At 32.0% G+C, this 24,775-nt stretch overlaps 1 pseudogene; it reads left to right on the top strand.

Annotated features, from left to right (window-relative positions):
- LOC129899890 (acid beta-fructofuranosidase 2, vacuolar-like) overlaps positions 1-5,472 on the top strand; it is a 71,847-nt pseudogene extending 66,375 nt beyond the window's left edge.
- Positions 5,473-24,775: the final 19,303 nt, after the last annotated feature.

Below are 24,775 nucleotides of genomic sequence, written 5' to 3'. Positions count from 1 at the left end.
TTATGACCCATTGGGGTCCTTATGTATTGTATCACATGGTTCATGGTTCGACTAGCCTATAACTGATTTACATGTACATGGGAGTCCAGGTCGGACCCCAATCATGGCCTACGGGATTGGATCGTGACACATCCACAGGTTGTACAACTGAAAATGTTTGTTAAGGACCTCGTGGAAGACGAATAGTTGCACCAGAAGAGTTTTCTAAGATTTTTCTTTTCTGTATCAATTTTTCAACTACTAGGGTATTACAATATCTCCCCCTTGGGAATTTTTGTGGTCGAATGAGACTCAAGCTAACAAAAATAGAGTAGGGAGAAATATCTAACAGTCCAACATGAATGCAAAACACATCAAAATGCATAAAAACAAGGAGTAATCAACCCCAAGCTAAAACATGACCTTAAAATGCATTTCATGAACATTCATGAATATGAAAACATGTGAATGACTGAGATGCATGAATTCGAAGGAGTCAACATGTGGCACCAAAAGAGTTTTCTTCAGTTTTTCTTTTACGTATTGACTTTTTAACTTTCGGGGTCTTACAAACCTGCACCGAATAGAGGTAAAAGTACAATAAGTAAATACATAATTTTGATTGTGATCAGAGAAATAAAAATATGACAATAACAGAGTGGCTTGTGATTGAGTGATAGATTAATCGATGATAATGAAGAAAGTAACTTTACGACAACTATTACAATTGTCGAAATGGGACATTTTTGCAATTGTGGTTTAATTGATTGAACAATTGATAACGTGTGATGGTTTTTTTCCTTTTCAAAAAATAGTCAATTCCAAGGACTATAAGTATGATAAGAAGACTGAAAGCAACATAATTACATGGACAATGGTTGAAGTTGAGATTTTTTTATCAAACAACAACGAATTCGACAAGGTTATAGTTAAACCAGGCTCAGTTGTCCCACTAGAAGTTAGTTATTCCACTCAGATTGGTACATTTTGTTGATTGAATTTAATTTATATACACTAAAAATATAAAATATATATACTGGTATCATTGAATTGTTAATTATTGTTATAGTTGGACATAATGGCTGAATTTGAAATAGATCCAAAGGTGTTGAAAGCAATAGATGGAAGCAATGCTACATATAATTATAGAAACAGTGGTGGATCTGTTGAACGTGGTGCATTAGGACCATTTGATTTATTGATTTTAACAGATAATGAATTATTAGAACAAACTCCAATTTATTTCTACATTGGTAAAGATGTTACTGGCAATTTCAACACATGTTTTTGCAATGATATCACAAGGTGCTACTAATTTTCTCTCCCTCTGGCATCATCATCTAAAAAGCATCATCATAATTTAACTTTGAACTTCTTATTTCACCAGCTTTTATAATCGTACAAATTTTATGATCCGATTTACGCAAATCACTCTTTTTCTTATACCACCATTTAAATTTTGTCCATTTTTTAAAAAATTGTGCATATATTTTCCTTGTGATTACAAACATTAGATTATCATATAACAACTATGAAATTTTAGACATTGATATAGCATTTTCTCATAAAGAAGTTCAGTTTAGTCTAAAAGGTTCATAAATTCTAAGAAAAATAAAAATATGATTATATATTAAACAAATATCTTAAAAGGGAGAACTGGCGAAAAATTCCATTTAAGACCAAAGTTGTAAAATATTAATAACTATATGAATGTTTAGACATATTTAAATTTACAAGTATCAGAAAAAAATATTGTTTCTTAAATTATGTCGAGTCAGCTATGTCATAAAAACTGAGGCGGATGAATTATTGTTAAGTAGGATAATAGTGATTATAATATTTACTTGCTATATTTATAGGTCATCTGAAGCAACAGATGTTTGGGAACTAATCTATGGCAGCATTGTTTTAGTTCTTCAAGGAGAAAAACTTTCTCTAAGAACACTGGTAATATTAATTTTTATTTTTATCTTGTTCATTTTCTTAAGGAAAAGGAGAAAATATACCTTTTAACTTTTCAGTTTAGAGCAAATATATCACTCGTTAAAAGTGGTATATACATACTCTTACCGTCTAAAAAATAGTGCATATATACCCTCGTCATCTAACAAAAAATTAATAGTGTATATTTTAATGAAAAAAGGTAAAATATGCATGTCACGACCCAACCTACCGGGCCGTATGGACACCTACTCTAGCACCTAAATAGGAGAACCTTACAAAATATCATGCGGAAGTTTAACAAAATACCATTAATAGTCCTAAAAGAGTAGTAAAGACATTGTTTATAATGTAAAGCTCCAAGGTTGATTACAAGAACAACTTTAACACCCCTAAGGATACTAGTCTAAACAGGTATAAGAGATTTTAAAGATACAGAGTATAAATAAAAATAAGACATAGCTCCCACCATAAGGAAGGAAGAGTAAAAGTTGTTGGAGACTCATCTTCGTCTTCACCTGTGAAACATCTCCGACCTTGCAACTAGACTATGTCAAGTGGCATAGCAAGAGTAGTATTAGTACAAAAAACATGTACTGATAGGCAACATCGTTCAACTCGATACCCACCGCATAATATAAATGAATCAACGAGAAGAAAACATGTTCTTAAGGAAATTCACCGCCAAAACCTTTGCACAACTCTTATCCCTTCTAGCTGGTTCGCAACCAACTCTAATATAGATCAACGCCTAGCCCTTCTAACACATAGAGGAATCTCTGAACTATGGATCACCACTTACTCGGTTAAACTAGTCAGTTACCTTTAGCTTTCACACCAACACTTGGATCTAGAATAATTAACATCAAACTTGAAAGAGGGAAATATTTAGGTAGACTAAGACTTACCTTCTAACCATATTAGCCCATCATGGTGGGACCTATCCCTCTATGATGGCCTCACCACAACAGGATTCCTCCCGCCAGGGTGACCCACCAGAGACAGAATCTTCAAATTCTCTCCAATCTCCCCTTTTTCCAGATATACCAACAAGATATCATCAATATCTGATTCTAAGTCACTAATCTTGCTAAACCACACGTCAATTGCTCTCCACTTGTTTATCACTGGCCTTATACTTATGATACGGATGCATCTAGCAAACATTGCATAATCCAAGCATGCATATACAGAAGCACATTATCAATTTACCATTTCAAGAGTAATATACAGTTTCACATTGTAAATCTCAAATACAACAGTCAACATGGTAACACTTGGACCATCGGTCCTTTCATATCTATTATTACATAAGATGAGCATACTCAAGTATAATTGGGTCAGTTTCTATATCATCACACACATAATCAAGATCAATTCACGGATGATAGCTATACAATGGTTCTCTAATGAAACCTACACCCAAACTATTAGTGTGTTAGCATGACACTCGATCCATTATATGTGTCGAAATGTGACACTCGATCCAATATATGTGTCGAAACTCGACATCCGATCCAATATATGTCTTAGAACATGACACTCGATCCAATATCACAATCACTAATACAATCACAGTCCACAACAAATAGTTCGCATACTTGTGCAATCAAATAACAAATATTTCCTTACACATTAACTTTACAAGGACCATCAGCCATATCAACAAGAAGTATTAAGGTTAATAATCAAGAACTAGACTATCATCACTAGTCATAGCATAATCACAACCCACATAGTATATTCCTACCCTAAACAGCAATAACAACACATTCAGCCATCCAGACTTCATGCCCGAAGGCCTACATATGAAATCTCTCATCAATCTACGATATATTATGTGATGAGAAACAGGTCTATAACTACTCAATTTAAAACCTACCCTACTTGGACGTCAAGCAACTGCTGCAGAAGTTTGATCGCGAATCTTGACTCCTTTAGTGAAATTTTAGCTTGTTCTTGGTCTAAAGTAATAGTATAATACAAAATCAATCACAAATGGCCTAAATATTTTCAGATTATATGCAAATCTCAAATCTCAGGGCAATTTCATGATTTTCCCATCAAAACTAGGATTTTAGTACCATTAGTTTACCTAAACTACTAATTTCATTGTAACATTAGAAAATTGTCATAAACAAATAGAGATTAACCATTCTTAAGATTAGCTCAAGGTCTTACACCCTAAAATTCTCATGAAATCAGATTTTTTCCACTTTAGAATGAATTCAAACCATCTCCTAAGGCCACAATTATATTTTCTGAGGACTAAGGAATCAAATGAGCGTTAGATTGATGGAAGGACTTATTTTAAAGAAGAAAATCGATGAAAAATTGAAGAAATCACCCATCCTTTGTCCTAACTTGACCTTGGACGATTTTTGGGAGTAAAATAATACTTTAGGCCTGAAAATAATATTTAACTGTGTGTAGCCCACCATGGCGGTCCCACCATAGCGGCTTCAGCACAGACAATGCTTAGTAAAAAGGGCATAACTTTTTACTCCGAACTTCAAATGAGGCAAATTCAGTAGCGCTGGAAAAAAGACTCATAGACCTTTAATTTGATGGGTCATGAGATCCTAATTCATTATAGGCTGAGAGATATGGTCGTTTGAAGTTTACCATAGTTTAAAGTCAAGTCCGAAACTAAATCGGAACGACACTTTCAACTTAACTTGGAGATAGGGATATTGTTCGACCTTAATTTACAACTAATACACTCGCATACTAAGGAATTGATCCTAGTGTTATGACGAATGAGATTCGTATATCTTTACCGCAGATATTTTTAGTAATGACGGGTTGAATCGTTACAATGCACCATTTAATTTATTAGATGACGGCGGTATATAAATACCCATTTTTTGACGAGGATATATCCCCTCTAAATCACAAAGTTGAGAAGTATATTTGCCCCCTTTTCTCTTTTCTTAATTGTTTGTCCCGAATTCTTGATTAATTATTTTTTTGTGCTTATAGGTTAATTTTACTAAGAAATAATTAATTAATTGCGTAATTAACCGGTGGATCATTCCATAATAGAAAGTTTTGTGCAAGGTGGAAGGATATCAAGGGTATATCCGACAAATGCAATATATGAAAATGCTAAGCTCTATTTATTCAATAATGCTACAGATATTAGCGTTACTGCCACAATCATGATTTGGCAAATGAATTATGCAAATATACAAAGTAAATAAACTGTACCTAGATTTAATTTGTTAATTTTGAATTTTATATCATCTATTTGTGGCATTCTTTTATTTTTATTATAATTTCATTGTCTTTTTTCATTTATGTACTCCGAATATCTTTATTAATGAAATTAAAATAAGGAAAAGGGCTTGATTTACTCCTGAAATTTATGATATGGATCTGATATAATTTTCGTTTAAAAACCAGTTCATATATACCACTGTTGTTATTGAAGCTTTGGCAATATCGGTAGAAGGCATCATCACTGTTGGCGGCTCCATATTCTGCAAATCCATTTTTGATTCAGTGAAATTTCCTAAATCCATTTTTAGTTCTAGTAAATTGCTTCCTTGAGCATGGAGATCGTATGAAATGGGTTTGTTTTATTTGAGTGGGTGGGGTTTTTGCTTTCAATTGGGTTAGATGGGTATGGTGAAAAGTTATTGGGCAGGGATATTTTAAAAGTCACATGGCATTTTTTCAAATTAAAGCCAAAAAAATGAATTTTTAATTTATTAAAAAGTAATTGTTGTAAAATAAGACTAAATTAACAACTTAATAATGAAAGAGAGAGTAAATAGGAGAACAAAAGAGGAAGCAAAGCAAAGGAATTTCCGTGTATTTATATTTTTGTGCGTCTGTGTGTATAAATTTTGTTGCCAAAGTTGGCAATATATAGGCAGAAATGGTGAGCAAATTGCCAAGAAAAGGTGGGCAATTTGCCCAAGTGGACATCCACATCCACTGCTGTAAGTGGACATCCATATATACTTGCATAATACTCCCCCTTGGATGTCCACGTAAAAAAAAACTTTACAAGAAATAATATACATAGCTATTGTAAACATCCATAAATATTGTGTCTACATATCTGGTAATACGCCTTGATTGCTGCCTCATTAAAAACCTTACCAGGAAAATCCAGTGGGACAAAACCTTGGTTAAGAAAAAAAGAGTGCAGCGCGTATTTTACTCCCCCTGATGAAAGCTTCATTTGATATTTTGGAGACGACGCATTCCAACTTTATATCTTAATTTCTCAAAAGTTGATGTTGGTAATGCCTTTGTGAATAAATCTGCAAGATTATCACTTGAACGAACTTGTTGTACATCAATATCACCATTCTTCTGAAGATCATGTGTGAAGAATAATTTTGGTGAAATATGTTTCGTTCTGTCTCCTTTTATGAAGCCACCTTTCAATTGAGCTATGCACGCGGCATTGTCTTCGAATATAATTGTGGGTATTTTAACATTATTTTCCAGACCACATCTTTCTTTGATGAACTGTATCATCGATCTCAACCACACACATTCTCTACTTGCTTCATGAATTGTTATTATTTCAGCATGATTTGAAAAAGTAGCAACAATGGACTGTTTTGTAGATCGCCATGATATAGCAGTCCCTCCGTGTGTAAACAGATAACCTGTCTGAGATCGAGCTTTATGTGGGTCTGATAAATAACCTGCATCTGCATAACCAATAAGGTATATGCAACCTTTGTTAGTATAAAACAAACTCATATCAATAGTACCCTTCAGGTATCGCAAAATATGTTTGATACCGTTCCAATGCCTTCGCGTTGGGGATGAACTATACCTTGCTAGCAAATTAACAGAAAATATTATATCAGGTCTAGTTGCGTTAACAAGATACATAAGTGCGCCAATAACACTGAGATATGGTACTTCAGGACCAAGAATTTCTTCATCCTCTTCTGGAGGTCGAAATTGATCTTTTTCCACTTCAAGTGATCGAACAACCATTGGAGTACTTAATGGATGTGCTTTGTCCATGTAAAATCTTTTTAAGATTTTCTCCGTGTAGGCAGATTGATGAACAAAAACTCCATCTGCTAAATGTTCAATTTGCAGACCTAGACAAAGTTTTGTCTTTCCAAGGTCTTTCATTTCAAATTCTTTCTTTAGATATTCAATTGCCTTTTGTACCTCTTCAGGAGTTTCAATGAGATTTATGTCATCAACATAAACGGTGAGTATAACAAACTCTGATTCCATTTTCTTAATAAAAACACATGGACAAATAACATCATTAATATAGCCTTCATTTATTAAGTACTCACTTAGGCGATTATACCACATGCGCCCTGATTATTTCAGACCATATAATGATCTTTGCAATTTTATTGAGTATACTTCCCGAGACTTTTTACATGCTTCAGGCAATTTTAATTCTTCTGGGATTTTCATGTAAATTTCATTATCAAGTGAACCATAAAGGTAAGCTGTAACTACATCCATTAGATGTATATTAATATTTTTATGTACAGTTAGACTAATAAGATATCGAAATGTTATTCCATCCATAACAGGTGAATATGTTTCTTCATAGTTGACTCCGGGTCTTTGAGAGAATCCTTGTGTAACAAGGCGTGCCTTGTATCTTACAATTTCATTTTTCTCATTTCGTTTTCGAACAAAAACCCATTTGTAACCAACTGGTTTTATACCTTCGGGGGTTTGGACTACTGGTCCAAAAACCTCACGTTTAGCAAGTGAGTCTATTTCTGATTGAATTGACTTTTGCCATTCTGGCCAATCACATCTACGTCGACATTCTTCGACGGATTTAGGCTCAAGACTTTCACTATCTTGCATGAGGTTAATTACAATATTATATGCAAAAATATTATCCACCGTAATTTTCGATCGATCTAGATTTATCCCATCACCGGTAGAACTTATTGAAAGTTCTTCATTCACTTGAGTCTCGGGTTCACTGATTTCTTCAGGAATATCAGGAATACTCAAATCTTGACCTTCTTCAGGAGGTTCTTGTGTAGTATCATCTTTATTATTTCTTACGCTTCTCTTTCTAGGATTTTTATCCTTTGAACCCAATGGTCTACCACGCTTCAGGCGTGTTTGGGATTCAGAAGTTATGATACTAGTAGATGGTCCTTTTGGGACATCAATCCGGATAGGCACATTCACTGCAGGGATATGTGATTTAGTTATCCGTTTCAAATCAGCAAATGCATCTGACATTTGATTTGCTATTTTTTGTAAGTGGATGATCTTCTGGACCTCCTGCTCACATGTGCGGGTACGTGGATCAAAATATGATAGTGATAAAACTTTCCACGCAATTTCTTTTTCTTTTTCGGGTTCCTTTTTCTCTCCCCCTAATGGCGGGAAAAATATTTCATCAAACCGATAATCTGCAAATCGAGCAGTGAATAAGTCTCCAGTCAACGATTCAAGGTATCGAATTATTGAGGGTGAGTCAAACCCAACATATATGACCAACCTACGTTGAGGACCCATTTTTGTACGTTATGGTGGTGCTACAGGCACGTATACCGCACAACCAAAAATTCTTAAATGGGCTATATTTGGTTCATGACCAAATACTAATTGTGACGGAGAGTATTTATTATAATGTGTTGGTCTTAGACGTACAAGTGTTGCTGTATGTAAGATAGCATGACCCCAAACAGTAATTGGCAATTTTGTTTTCATTAGTAGAGGTCTTGCTATTAATTGTAGGCACTTAATAAATGACTCTGCAAGGCCATTTTGAGTATGAACATGAGCAACAGGATGTTCAATTTTTATCCCAATTGATAAGCAATAATCATTAAATGCTTGGGATATAAATTCTCCAGCATTATCAAGGCGAATGACCTTAATTGGATAATCTGGGAATTGCACTCTCAATCTTATTATTTGTGCTAACAATTTCGCAAACGCCAGGTTGCGAGATGATAACAAGCACACATGAGACCATCTAGATGATGCATCTATTAGGACCATAAAATATCTAAACAATCCACTAGGTGGATGAATAGGTCCACATATATCTCCATGTATACGTTCTAAAAAACCAGGAGATTCGATGCCAACCTTCAGGGTCGATGGTCTGGCAATTAATTTGTCTTGATAACAAGCAGCACATGAAAATTCATCATTTGTAAGAATCTTCTGATTCTTTAACGGATGTCCAGTTGAATTTTCAAGAACTCGTCTCATCATTATTGATCCAGGATGACCTATTCGATTATGTCATAGCACAAATATATTTGGATCAGTAAACTTCTGGTTTACGATTATATTTGCTTCAATTGCACTAATTTTTGCATAATATAGGCCAGATGACAGAGCTGGTAATTTTTCCAAAATATATTTCTGGCCTGAGACACTCTTGGTTATACCAAGATATTCAATATTCATTTCATTTAATGTCTCAACATGATTCCATTTCTGCGGATATCTTTAAAACTTAACAAGTTTCTTGGGGATTTAGAAGAAAATAGTGCATCTTCTATAACATTTTTTGTCCCCTTAGGCAGAATTATAGTAGCTCTTCCGGAGCCTTCTATCATTTTTGAATTACTAGAAATTGTAGTAACATTAGCTTTTCTTCTAAGTAAATTGGAAAAATATTTCTCGTCTTTAAATATAGCATGGGTTATTCCACTATCAATTACACAAATATCCTCGTAATTTATCATTGATCCAAACAAGATTTGAGGCATTTCCATATTTTCTTCAATAAGAAATAAAATATGTATTAACACATGGTATATTACACAAATTTTTATTTATTTACATTGATTAGAAAAATACAAACATCATATTTAATACCGATAAAAAAAATATTTACATATTATTAGTCCTGTCAATATTCATATTTTCATCTGGAAAATTAAAGAAATCAGCTATATCCAGATGTATAGGCTCAATATTATCTTCAAAGATAAAATTTGTCTCTGGATTATTTTCTGCCCTTTTTAATGATGTCTGATATAGCTGAACCAGACGTTTTGACGACCGGCAAATTTGCGATCAGTGCCCCACACCTCCACATCTATGACATATTGTTTCTGAATTATTTTTCGGTAAAGCTTCTGGCTTTTTACCCTGCCTTTTATATTGCTGGTTATTTCTCGGTGCCAGCCGAGCATCATTATTAAATTTTTTTCTTTGAGTACGACCACGACCACGACTGGGGCCATGGCCTCTTTCTCATTGGTTAGAATTTGCCTGATTCACTTCAGGGAGTGGCAAAGAACCAACTGGCCGACTATCATGATTTTTCATTAATAGTTCATTATGTCTTTCAGCAATAAGAAGGTGAGAAAGTAATTCATAATATTTTTTAAATTCTTTTTCGCGATATTGCTGCTGCAGGAGCATATTCGCGGGTGGAAATGTGGAGTATGTCTTTTCAAGTTTATCTTGCTCAGTGATCTCTTCTCCGCATAAATTTAACTGAGCTATAATTCTAAATAAAGCAGAATTATATTCAATTATATTTTTGAAATCCATTAATCTCAGATTTAGCCAATCATGACGAGCCTGTGGAAGCATGACCAACTTCAGGTGGTCATATCTTTCTTTTAAATTTTTCCACAATTTAAGGGGGTCTTTTAATGTAAGATATTGTAATTTTAGCCCCTCGTCAAGATGGTGACGGAGAAATATCATGGCTTTAGCACGGTCTTGATTGGATGCCATATTATCATCTTTAATGGTGTCTGCCAGACCCATTGATTCTAAATGAATTTCGGCATCAAGTGCCCATGATGAGTAGCCTTTTCCAGAGATATCAAGAGCAGTAAATTCAATTTTGGAAATATTTGCCATTTTATAAAAATAAAATTAAATAAAACTCTTATCACTTTTTTTATCTTGAAAAATTAGTCGGAGCCTCGTGCTGATAACGTGTTGTAAAATAAGACTAAATTAACAACTTAATAATGAAAGAGAGAGTAAATAGGAGAACAGAAGAGGAAGCAAAGCAAAGGAATTTCCGTGTATCTATATTTTTGTGCGTCTGTGTGTATAAATTTTGTTGCCAAAGTTGGCAATATATAGGCAGAAATGGTGAGCAAATTGCCAAGAAAAGGTGGGCAATTTGCCCAAGTGGACATCCACATCCACTGCTGTAAGTGGACATCCATATATACTTGCATAATAGTAATTTATTAAGTAAAAAGTCATATATGTGTCATTTCAGTAAATGTAAGGTATATATGAGCTAATTTTTAAGTGGATGATATATCAACTTCATATCATAAAGTTTAGGGATAAATCAAATCTGTTTCCCTTAAAATAATGAAGAAATCAGAGTGTGTTTTGCTTTATGCGTCTATGTTTTAGCATGGATTATTTTTGTGCAATTTCAAAGGTCATGGAAATGGATAATCTATACTCTATTAAAAACATAAAAACCCTTAAAATATTGATTGAACTTGTTGTCCTTCATTGAAAGACTCCGCTTTAGACTATTTTTCTTTAATTATTATATCATTATTTTAATGATAGTGAATATTGACTACAATAAACATAATAAAAATTGAATTGAGAAGAATCTTTTTCCAACTAAAATAGACTTGATCCAAAATTAATAAACTATTTTTTATTTAACTCTTTCCTTATTTAAAGTTTTAAACTATATTAAAAGTCCTAACATTTAAGACTTTAGAATCAATTACAATTTTATTAACATATAACAACCCTTTCTTTATTAAACTAACTAATTATAAGAGAAATACTAAACAAAATTAAAGAAGGAAACTAACGTATTATACTATTTCAAGACAAAATTAATGAAGAAAACTAACGTATTGTTCCTAGGGGCGGGCGTTCGGTATTCGGTTCGGTATTTTCAAAGTTCGGGTTCGGTAATTCGGTAATCGATAATTCAAAGTATATATCAAATACCGAACTTTCAAACTTCGGTTCGGTAATTCGGTAATCGGTAAATCAAACTTCGGTTCGGTACGGTATTCGGTAATACCATATTTTTTTAATAGTTAATATACAATAAAAATGTATCCGCATTTAATATTTACATTAACCTAAAGAATACATATCTTAACTTACATTTTTATTACTACACCATAATTAAGTAAAATATGCATTTTAACTTGCCGAATATCGAAATCGAAATTGCTCGTAAGCCACATTCTACGGAAGAGAAATGATACATCGTAAACAAAGAGAAAATAATTTATGAATCGATACAGAATAAAAAAAATATTACCATGTAATAAAAATAATGAAAAAGAGTGAAAATAAAAATCTCTAATATATCATACATAATTTTTATACATATGTTTTTCTTTGAATTATCCAAAAACTCTACATCACTGCACTAATTATTAATTAGTTCCTGCAAAGATATGAAAGAATTGGAATCTTTCGTTTTCAATGTAACTACCAAACAATTTATGTAGATAACTAACGTGGGAATCATGCAGAGTGAAATTAGAATTCTTAATCAATTGCATAAATTTGAAATTAGAATTTATAATTTTTACATGTACATGAATTAAATTTTAGCAGTTATCCACAATGTACGTATAAGTGTGCATATAATATACGGTAAAAGTGGGAAAGTTGAAATGAAAATGGTAAGGGAAATGAAAAAATGAGATAGTTTCCTCTTACTATACTCTTATTTTTTTGGTAATTTGTTTTCCAGATTTTTTGTAAAAAAAAAAAAAAAAAAAGTTCGGTATTCGGAAAATCCCGAATACCGAAATATCAATTTTGATATCGAATACCGAACCGAAATACCGAATTACCGAATACTGAAATACCGAAATAGCCGATTCGGTTCGGTAATTCGGTTTTCGGTATTTTATGCCCAACCCTAATTGTACCTATTTCAAGTTCATATTTATTTTAGTTTTAAGAAATATACTAACAACACTTTCAAAATAATAGGTAAAAAATGATTTTGAAAAAGGTCCAAAAAAGGGTTTTTTAAAAAGTCAAAAAAATATATATGGCCAAAAAAAAATTAGTCAAAATTTTTCTACTAACACTTAATTTCTAAGTTTATGAGACACTTCTAAATAAATTAATTTTTATTAAATTATTATTTGATTATCTTTATAATATTGACTACTAAAATATATGAGAATAAAAATAAAAGAGTCCTAAAATAGATGGTAAGAAGTGTTAGTAAACTTAAGGTAGACTCCTAAAATATATTGAAAGAAGAGTTAGAAAAAAAAGTCTTAAAATAAAATATATGAAAAAAAAAATTAATGTTTGAGTGAATTTAATATAATATAATATTGTTTTTTTCCTCAAAACAAGGATTTCAAATAATCTTGGATACTTTATACGTGCATTAGTTTGTTTGGGGGGGGGGGGAGGGAGGGGGAGGGGGACGTTACCCTTAAACAAATTTATTCTTTTTTTTGAAATTAAAAATGAATAAAATATTTAAAGACTTCAAGTTAGATATATCTAGTCATGTTTAGATACTTCGTAAAATTATTTAACTTCAATTCCTTTCTAATTATTTTTTATATACGTCAATTGTTCTAAATTTCTTTTCATATACTTCAATTCATGTTTTTGTTTGTACTAATTGTGATTTAATCTATTTCTATTTTTGTTTATTTAATTGAAATTGTTCTTCAACAAATTTTTGATTAGATCCATGACATGTATTTTTGTTTTCGGGATTTTATTTTCACAAGGAAGAAAACAAAATTGATTTGTTTTTGATATTATATTATTCAAAAAACTGAACGGGTCAGTTATATTGTTCGATATTATTTTTATATATGTCAATTGTTGTGAATTTCTTGTCTTGTACTTCCATTCAAGTTTTGGAAAATTTTGTCCTAATTGTGATTTAATTTGTTTCTATTTTTGTTTGTTTAATTGAAATTGTTCTTTAACAAACTTTTAGTTAAGTCCATGACATGTACTTGTGGTCTCAGGATTTTCACAAAGAATGAAATAAAGTTGATTCTTTTTCGATATTATATTGTTCAAAAGATAAAAAGGTAATTTATATTGTTTGATATTATTTTTATATATGTCAATTGTTGTGAATTTCTTTTCATGTACTTTCATCCAAGTTTTTAAATTTTTTGTCGTAATTGTGATTTAATCTATTTCTATTTTTTTGTTTATTTGATTGAAATTGTTGTTCAACATATTTTTGATTAGGTCAATAGCATATACTTATGGGTTTTAGATCTTATTTTTGCAAGGAAGAAAACAAAGTTGATTCGTATTGGATATTATATTATTCAAGATAATTTACTTTATCATTAAAAAAAATTGTATGATTTGATTAACTTCTTACAAGATACTAAAATTGGAAATTTAAAGGAACATTGTTTGAAACATCTTTGTAGTACTAACTAATTAAGAGTCCTTATATTTTTCTCTTTTTCCCTTTTAAAGAACCCTACGTGCAAAAAGTTTTTCCATGAAAATTAGTAAGCTACAATTTTTCGTCACTAATGTAGTTCGTTTTTCTTTTACCTTACTATGTAGAGTGTAGTTTCATGTATTAATATCGATATATTTTTGACTTTTGATATCAATGGTGAAAGTTCGCTTCATAATTGTTAGTGTAATAGTGAATTATCATGTTTCTCTTTAAGTACATTTTTTATTTAAATATTTTACTTTTTTTCTAAAAAATAATTTACACTTAATAGTATAAAGTACACGCAATAATTTATATTTTCTTATATATATTTACTATTAATTAATGTGTTACTTTTTTTCTTAAATTATTGTTTAATTATTTTTATAATTTTTTAAATTAAAGAGTCATAAATAATGTGGTAAAAAGTGTTATGTGGAAAAATAGACGGGGTTTAAAAAATTGATTTAGAAATAAACCAATTTATAAGGAGTCGCCACTTAATTTTTTAAAGGATTAAGAAAACTTTAATTTAAAAGACCTTAACAGAAACAAGTCTTAAAAATTTAGACAAAAAGGGTACGAGGTTTATATTACTATTTTAAGAAGGTTTTAGCACTTAAAATAGCCGCTAACATGTGGTTGTCCAACGACATAAATTATTTAACTATTTAGAAAATATAAAAAGACACTTGAGTTAGTTTTGATAAAATTTAATTTTTTTTTGGAAATATTTTGAAAGTAAGATTTGTGGTCAAAATGACCAAGAATATATATATATATATATATATATATATATATATATATATGTATATATATATATATATATATATATATCATTTAGGTAAAATTATTTTAAAAGAATAAATTATTCATAAAAGAAAACGGTTTCTCTTTTAGGGGGATTTAATTCGTTAAACCTAACTACAATTAACATCTAAGCAGAATAAATAACATAAATACGTAAATAAATTATTACAATCCAAATTAAATATAAATGAATGAAAATAGTGAAAATCTGACCCGACACTTAGTTTTTGTACGCCTGGACTAAGCTGTTGGGCCACCTGTATTTTGAGACCTTAGGCCCAATTTCTCTGTATATCAGATCGTATATCGCGTGTATACGATCCATTTTAGCCCCCCGCAACCTATAGTATAGCTTCCATTTCCGCTCCTTGGATCGATAGAGAGATGACTCAAGGAACAATGAGTTTTAAGTGTGGGGTCCAAATGACTCGAACGAGGGAGGTTCATGAAAATAAAGAAAGAAAAGAATAATGGTTAATAAATAAATCAACAACAGGCTGGTTTAAACGACATTATCAATTAGTTTAAGTAGAAGAAAACTCAAACATTTTTATCGCAGGTCAAATAGCAACTCGTGCTCACACTAAGAGCCCGTTTGGATTGGCTTTAAGTTGGTCAAAACCAACTTAAAGCCCTTTTCAGCTTTTGGATGTGTTTGCCTAATGCTAACTTTAAGCCAGAAAGTTCTTAAAGTCAGTCAAAAATGAAAAGTTAGGATTCCTAACTTTTTTTTTCTAAGTGCTTAAAGTCATTTTCTTTGACCATGGAAATTACTTTTATATCCCTTATATTTCAACTAAATTCCCAAACTACCCTTTTTATTCTTTTAACCCTAAAATTCACATAATTTTCCTCATTTAAGCACTTTTATCCAAACACTCAACTGCTTATTTATAAAAATAACTTTCAGCACTTTAAAGTTCTAAAAGCACTTCATACATAAAAGTTATTTTTTTTAAGCCCATCCAAACGGGCTCTAAGAACTAAAGAAATCATAGCCCCAACACATATGCTTGAAGACAATAGACCACACTGATCCTAGATATATTAGAATTAAACGAAACCGTATATAGCACTAAAGAATCGCCTAGTTTTAAATTCAAATAGAGACTAAACATTACATCCATTATTTAATAATTTTTTTCACAGAATATTCATATAAAGACAAAAAGAAATAAATTATGAATGATATGTGTTTATAAATAAAAATGCAAAAAACGCTATGCAAGGTCATTTTGAAGAAATGATTTCTCTGTTATCCTTCTATTTGAAAAATAAAAAAAATTATAACCTATAAAATCATCTATTATCATATTTTTGAAGTAGTCAACTACCTCAAAAAAAAAATTTAGACCCCGCATGATTTTAATAAAATAACAAGCTGATAAAAAAAAAAAAATAACAAGCTGATAGGGTTTGTATTAAATAAATATGTTCAACAGTGACTTAGAAAGCATATAACTGACCCTACAAATTCAATGTTAACAAAAAGCATTTGAGTTTAATACTTCTTTATGATATTTAATACTTCATTATGATAGCAACATGGGCAACATACAGAACTCATACTAAAACAAAATAATAAGCTACTGAAATGAAAATCGCTAAAGAAAAAGACAACGGGTAAATTCATTCTTCGGTCAAAACTCACAACATATTTACAAACAACACAAGAGTAGGCGCAACTAAAAGGAAAAAAGAACAGAAATGAATTTACCTTTCTCGGAGCAGCGAACCAGAAACGAGAACGAGCTAGCGATACCCGAGCTTCCTCCACCACAATTTTGATTCGAGAAGCAGAGAATCACGAACAAAACTTTAGTTGTCGTGCTTAGTTTCTCTAAATTTTCGTAGTTCTAAAAAATTGTCTTTTTTTTTCCTTCCTCCAAAAGAAAAAATCCCCCTCCCACTTCTTTGATGAGCAGAATATGTATTGTTGACTGGGTACGTGAAGGAAGACCCAAGGTGATGGATAGATAATGGGTATAATATATATTAATTAAGGGGTTGGGAAGTGGAATGTTGCTGCAAAGTATAGGAATTAATATTGGGGCATGTGGAAATGAGTATGTGTCTTATTTTATGTTGTAATGGGTTAATGAGATTATAGAATATGTTGTAATTACTATATTAGATAATTGGAAATTAGCTTGGAGAACCAAGGGAGGTGGGAATGTGTATATATTTTCAGATTGGCATATAAAATTTAATAAATTAAAAAATTTAACTCTTAATTTTTTGACAATCAATTGTGTAAGACAACGTTGGTCGATTGGAAGACCATTACATTTAATTATGTTATATTATTATTTAATGTGATCGTTTATATCATTGTATTTTATTTAATATTTTTTTTTTATTATTATTTTAATAGGAAAGATGGGCGGAAATATTATTTATTGTTATTATTATTATTATTTTTATAAGAAGGGATGACGGAAATTTTATTTATTATTTATTTATTTTATAAGAAGGGATGGTTATATTAATATAGTAGTGTTGGGGTATGGGTATTGTAATATTTAGTAGTGTTAGAATATGTGAGGGGTAGGTATGAGTTTTCTGAAAAGGGGTGGGAATATTGTATGGGTTAGAGTTAGTAGTATGGGATGGAGAATATAATAATGTAAGGGGTGGTTAGATGTATTTAAAATGGTTATAAAAAATGGCTATAATAAAAAATAATTAACCTAATCATAAACTAATTAATTCGAAAAATAAAAGTTGTTAATTTACGAAATAATTTATAATAATAAAAAAAATAATATAATCTTTTTTTAGATCAATTTTGAATATTCTTAAAAGGTAATAATTATACAAACCATATACATTATCTTAAAACAATAAAAATGATAAAAACTACTAAATTTTTTTTTAGTATTTTACTAAAGTAATTATTTTGAATTGTTTAAAAATCGAAAAAGTTCGATAACTAATTTACATTGCGGGTGGTCAAAATTGGGTGTCAATAAAAAGTTTAGAAGAATTAATAATTAAGGAATTCTAAAATATATCCTAAGAGGAATAGAAAAATATATGGTAAGAAGTAATCAGAAAATTAACAATTAAGGTGTCGTATAAATATATAGTAAGAAGTATTAAAAGAATTAATAATTAAGAAATTAAAGAGTCCTATAATATATGGCAAGAGGAAGAGAAAAATATATGTAAGAAGTAATGAAAATTAATAATTAAATAGTCCTAAAATAAATGCTAAGAAGTATTATGAGAATTAATAATTAAGGAGTCCTAAAATATATATAAAGGGCAGCCCGGTGCACTAAAGCTCCTGCTATGCGCAAAGTTCGGGGAAGGATCCGACCACAAGAGTCTATTGTACGCAGTCTTACCTTGCATTTCTGCCAGAGGCTGGTTCCAAGGCTTGAATGATAAATTAAAATATATTTTAAAAATTAAGGAATCCAAGAAAATATGGTAAAAGAAAAACTATGGTAAAAGTTCAAAGATATTGTACCGACCTTAATTGTACGTTCTTTGCACTTTTAGTACATACATACTTTAAAAGTTAAAGGGCAATACATATGGTCATATGCATAACTAAAATATTAAAATAACATACTTGCACTGATTATTTAGCCTGGGCTAATAGGCATTTTCAGAACAAGTATTTAGGGCATAATACATTGTTTTTTCCCGGGCCCTTTGCTTTTTTGCATTTAATTGCAAACTAAGATATAAATTATGTGATTTAATTGTATTTTTAGGTATATTAATTTAGTGACAAAACTATCATGTTGTTAGTATCTTGGTGGATGACGTTCAATTTTATTCTATTGCAACTTTCAAGTTGTCAACTTTTGGTTTGCTATAATCCTTTATGTAATTGTAAATTGTTACAAGAAGTTGTGTTGTATTATTATGCTTATATATAATATAGTTTATTTTTTCTTTACCTTATTGCTTAAAGTGTGTTTTGTTATATCAATACCAACATAATTTCGACTTTAGATATCAATAGTGAAATTTTGTTCACCACGTTTAATTTTGCTCATTAATTGTTAATGTGATGGTGAGTTATCATGTTCTTTTTTAAATATACTTTCACGATCCAATTTCTTAGGTCATGATGACACCTACTATAACCCTCTAGTAGGTAAGCCAACCCGTCAACCCGGAACTTCAAGTAATGGATTTGAGGGAAGAAACTAAATAAGAGTATCGAATTATAAAAGTAAACAGAATGAATAAGCGGAAGTAAACCAAAACATGTTTTAAACAACTAAAGATCCCTCCCAGAACTTGAAAGTTACAAGTACAGAGCTGCTACAAAATAAAATACGAGTACAAGTCCCGAAAGTGGACCAAAAATATATATAACAACTGGCTAGTCTCAGAAGACAAAAGACGGGCCATCCATGCTGAAGGAGACAGGAATGATCCAAAAACGCCAAGTACTCACCCTAGTCTCCGAAGTTGACTGCAACAGGCTCAATTTATCCACGACGATAGCTGGTGCTCGGTCCTGCATCGCAAAAGTAGATGCAGAGTGTAGTATGAGTACCAAGACAACAGGTACCCAGTAGGCATCATAGGCCAACTGAGCAGAAAAGGTAAAAACAATATGAAATAGGAGAATAGCCTAAATAGGAGTCAACATAAGCATCAAAAGGGGAAAGAGTACTACCTATGAGAACTACACCTAACTATACCCAACTAGGCCCCCATAAGCCTAGTCGGGACACTCATGCGCAAGTTAAATAAAAATTCGAACGAACCCCCATAAGCCCACCGAATACACAGAATAGCTACAACTACTAAGGCTAGGAACCAAGAATCTGCGATGTTAGGACCCGAAGTACTATATTATTTCCAAACCCAGAATCTCTAAGAGTCAATCGATCTAGTGGTGACTTAGGGGTCGAGGCTGGAACTGGGACCCAAATGCTCACCCGAATGTTCAAAGTGGCCAAGACCGGGATTGGGTACCCAGATGCTTGCCATAATACATAAGTGCGATCGAAGCAGGGACTGAGTACCTGGATGCTCGCCGTAATACATCGGTATGATCGAGGTCGAGACTGGATACCCGGATGCTCGTCATACTAGCAAGTCGGTAGAGGCTGGGGCTGAGTACCCGGATGCTCCCCAATAATTTAGAATGGAGGTCGGGACTTGATACCCGGATGCTCACAGATAATTTATCCCATGATGCTAAACATTCTACTCCCCAACTAAAATACAACAGTGCCAAAAAAATCTTTTCCCAAATGAGCCAACCGATATGCCGCCAAAGATGGAACCGGAGCCAAAGTCAATGATCATGAAATCTAATATTGACGATGCATCACGAAAGTCACAATTGTATCGATTTATGGATGAAGATAATTTTAAGAGCAAGGGTAACGCCTAACTAAGGCCAAGCTATCAGGAACTAGCTCGCTACACCATTCTACAAGGATCTAAGTCCACCGGAGCGACGCCGGAACATCTAAAGCAAGTTTACATCCTATAGTAAGGCCAACATACCCCACAGTATCAACAATATGCGCATTCAACTATCCTTATAATACTAACAAATAACGACAAGATACACATGCTTCTAAATATCCGAAAACCCGATAATAAGCCTAAAGCATGATTTCTAACACCTAAGATATACAATCAAATTACCCAACCCAAATTCCAACTATTTCAACATGATTTCACACATTCCAACTCAATCTAAAGAAAGGTAAAACCGTAGCCTACTTGTAGGCTAAACACGCGAGCTTCAATTCACTGTGTTGGAGCCTTTCTCTTTCGAACGACCTCGGAACGCTGCCAAGCTGTCAAAAACAGAACCACAACATCGATACGGTCGTTTAGACACTAATTTCAAATTTTTTGAAGATGGACCAATTTCGGGATCGAAAATGGGAATTGTGGGACCCACATATGAAATTCTAGATTTGACCCCCAAAACAGGTTCTAAATGTCACTTCAAGCTCACAAATCAGATTTATAACACAATTCGAGGTGGGAAATTACGTAAGACGATCAAACAATCAATTCCCACATTTTCAAACTAAGAAAACAATATAAGGCAGCCTCTTTACACGTCGATTTCTCAAGAATGAAAATCTTTCAATCAAAACAAATTATACCATTACATTCCTTGCGAAATACCCCACAATCTAGCCTCAATAATCACTCAAAATGGAGTTATATTAACCAAGATACACTCTTCCAAAATTCTACAAAATTTCATTCCAAAAATGACTAAATCAGTAACTAAAAACACATTTTTACCTTAAACGAAGCTTCTTCTTGCATTTCTGATATTACCATGAGATTTATCACGAAATTCTCTTGAATTTAGACCCTTAAATCACCAAAATCGGGTTTATATAGGTCAAGAAACAATTACTCAAAGTTCTTCAAAAACTCAATCCGAAAATGGACACAGCTGCAATTAAAATCGTGATTTTTACCTGAATCGAATGCTCCAAATTAGTTTTCAATCTCTCCAATGCGTTCTCCACGAAAAACCTCACAATTTTGAATTTTGAATCACCCAATTTGGAGCCCTAATGCTCAAGTTATGGGGTTTTAAAATTGTAGAAAAATTCCAAAAATGGGACTACTGCTTGCTGTCATTTTCAGATTTTGGATTTTCTAAAATCGAATTCGTTCGGAATCCGATAAAAATAAATCAAATATGCTACCCCACTAAAATTGACATTTTGGACTCAATGGTGCATTCAGAATTTCCATATGAGATTATTTTAATAAAAAGTGGGTCCCACACCCAAGAGCCATTTTAAGCCATATTCTACAACAGGCCTCGATATTAGTCCGGAAGCCTTGAAAAGCGAACGAAGGGTCGTTCCAAACCAAAATCAATATCCCGGAACTAATCACGCTGTCATAATTTTCATTCGAGCGCATTTTCCAAGAATATTGACCAAAGTCAACCATAGACTAAGTTTTAAAGTCAAAAGCGTCAAATGACCCCAAACTCGTATTGATTGCCTTGATAGTCATTCCAACAGTGCTACTAGCCTAATTTGGTCATTCCGAAGCTGATGGAACCATCAGAATTTGAATTCGAGATTTTGTTGATCCAAAACTTGAAAAGTCGCAACTAAACCAACTTAGGCCTTCAAAATACCAAAACGGACTCATAACCTCTAAAAATTCAACCAACACTTCTTATAGACCAAAAACCATATCCCGAATCCAATGGAGTTTTCAAAATTCCATTCCGAGCATCGGAACTCCAAAAGTTGGTCAAAGTCAAACCTTGGCTTAAAGTTCCTCAAATTCTCAACTCAAGGCCTCAAATCTTCGTTACAACTCCAAAACTGATTCCGTAAAGTCTTCTAAGCCTTTTGCATTTTGGAGCTGCTGGAATCGACGGAATTCCATTCTGAGACCCGTAGCTCCAATTGACCCCAAATACCACCTTTTAATACTTAAAGCTTATGAAACTCAAAATTTCCAAGGACTTAATTTTTCATGGAATTTTCTAAAAATCAACACCTAGTAACAATTAGAAATGACTCGGGGCATCTAAAGGGAGGGATAAAATGGTTATTTTACAAAAGTTCCAAAAAAATGACCTTCAGGGTCATTATAAATACATACGTATAAAACACGTACATTTAACTGGTAATTAATAAATATTGCTGTGAAAAATAATTACTCCATAAGAAAATGTAGTTGGATATTATCATGTGCAATCAATGACAATTACTCCATAACAAAATGTAACTAACTAGAGACTTCGGATGCGTATTTAAAATTTTTTTATAATTTTTTAGTAGCGAATATTTTTTTAAAATTATGCATAAATATTGCATATTAAATGAAAAATATATTTTGTAAAAATATTTTGACAAAATTTCTCATTGATCAATCTGAATAGTATATCAACTCAATTTTTATGAATTAAAGTAATAAGTAAGTAAATCAATAATCAAATCAAATATAAGTGAATTGAATCGATCATATTTTCGCCATTTCATTTTGTTATCCCTAATCTAAACAAAATTAAAATTCTAGGGTTAGTAGTGGAACCACTACACAATCCAATATGCATCATGGTCTAACTTTTATCTGTTGGCTTTCATGTATGGTCAATTTATGCACCGCTGCTTGCATTATAATACAGTAGCAAAGCAAGAAATTTAGTAAAAAGAATGCAAATATTATGCAAATATTCTTCTTAATTATGTTAAGATTATATAAAATTAAAAATATATTCATAATATCTAATATTAAATCTCTATATATACACTATATAAATTTTTAACAAAAAATGTGCATCAGACCACGTTTCTTTGCCTACGGTGGCTTCACCTATCGGGTGGAGGAGTTAAACATAAATTAGTGTTTTTGTTTATGTTTTTGTCAGATGAGGGGCATCTTGAGGATAAAACTGTTTGAAGCATATTCCCACAAGTTCATTTTAACTTTGATTATTATCTGTTGCCCTCACGTGAGCTAATGACGCTACATAAAATTGATTGTTTAGGTAATTTACATTATTATATGTGTATTTTTATTGACTATAATTAGTGATGTATGTATGAATTTTCATAAGAGAACATATTGATATTTGAAAACAAAAAATGATCAAAATCAATGTAACAACATCGTATTATACTACAAAGGGATGAAGTAAGATACATGAGATCTCTGAATTAGTCGAGCAATGAGCTTCGAGTATCAGATAATAATCAAATTAGAAAAAAATATATTATTAAAAAATATATAATTCAAATGCATTATTATAATGTCAATGCTCAAATCCGGGTGTGATGTCACTTATCCTTTCCTACAAAATAAGTCAGTCTAAAACTCAATAGTTACGGAAAATAATGCGGAAATAGTTTAAAATAGATAGATAGTATACAAAAGCGGAAGTCTTAGTCAATTACAATACCCTCCAAAGGACTAGTTGTCACATGTACAAGCCTCTAAAATAAGAGAAATGAAAATAAGTACAATGTATGAATGCCTTTGTCACTCGAATAGAACAATGCAAAATGAATGGAACAAGGGAGGTCGGCGGCATCGAACAAATACCTTTCAAGTCTCCTCTAATAAGACTCAGATGAAAGAAAGAAAATTGGATCACTGTCCGGACTTGGAACCTACACAAGTATAATTAGTAAGGAGTGAGTACCAACAACACGATATCTAGCAAACAAACAACTAAGACTAAGCAAAGAAAAATAGAATACAAGTACTCCTGTCATACCAACCGAACCCCTCAGACTATAACCTGAACAGAAATCAGTCCAGTCTAACAGTTCTAACAGCACAAGTATGTATGTATATATATATATATATATATATATATATATATATATATATATAAATCATCAACAATACAGTTCAAGTCTCAGTCAAATCACACCAATCCATAGTATAAATCACGGGAATATCATGGATAAACACAGTCCACAAATGACAAACGATGTATGATGCAATGCCATGTATAATGATACATGTCTATCCTAATGATACACATTCACTGACTAGCAGGTCGGAATCCATGGGGACCACATATGGACCATGTATTTGCCGGAACCATTTTTCTTTGGCATAATCATCACTCTCCGTAACCATTTCCCTTCGGCATATTCCTCAAATCAATTCCATTTCAACATATTAGAACCAAATCAAATAGGCAATGTTCATGTAATCACAATAATGAAATGATATCAACAAGAAGTCTTAACTCAA

The sequence above is a fragment of the Solanum dulcamara genome, chromosome 8 (assembly GCF_947179165.1).
Source record: "Solanum dulcamara chromosome 8, daSolDulc1.2, whole genome shotgun sequence".
Lineage (NCBI taxonomy): Eukaryota > Viridiplantae > Streptophyta > Magnoliopsida > Solanales > Solanaceae > Solanum > Solanum dulcamara.
This window is presented reverse-complemented; position numbering and strand designations above follow the sequence as displayed.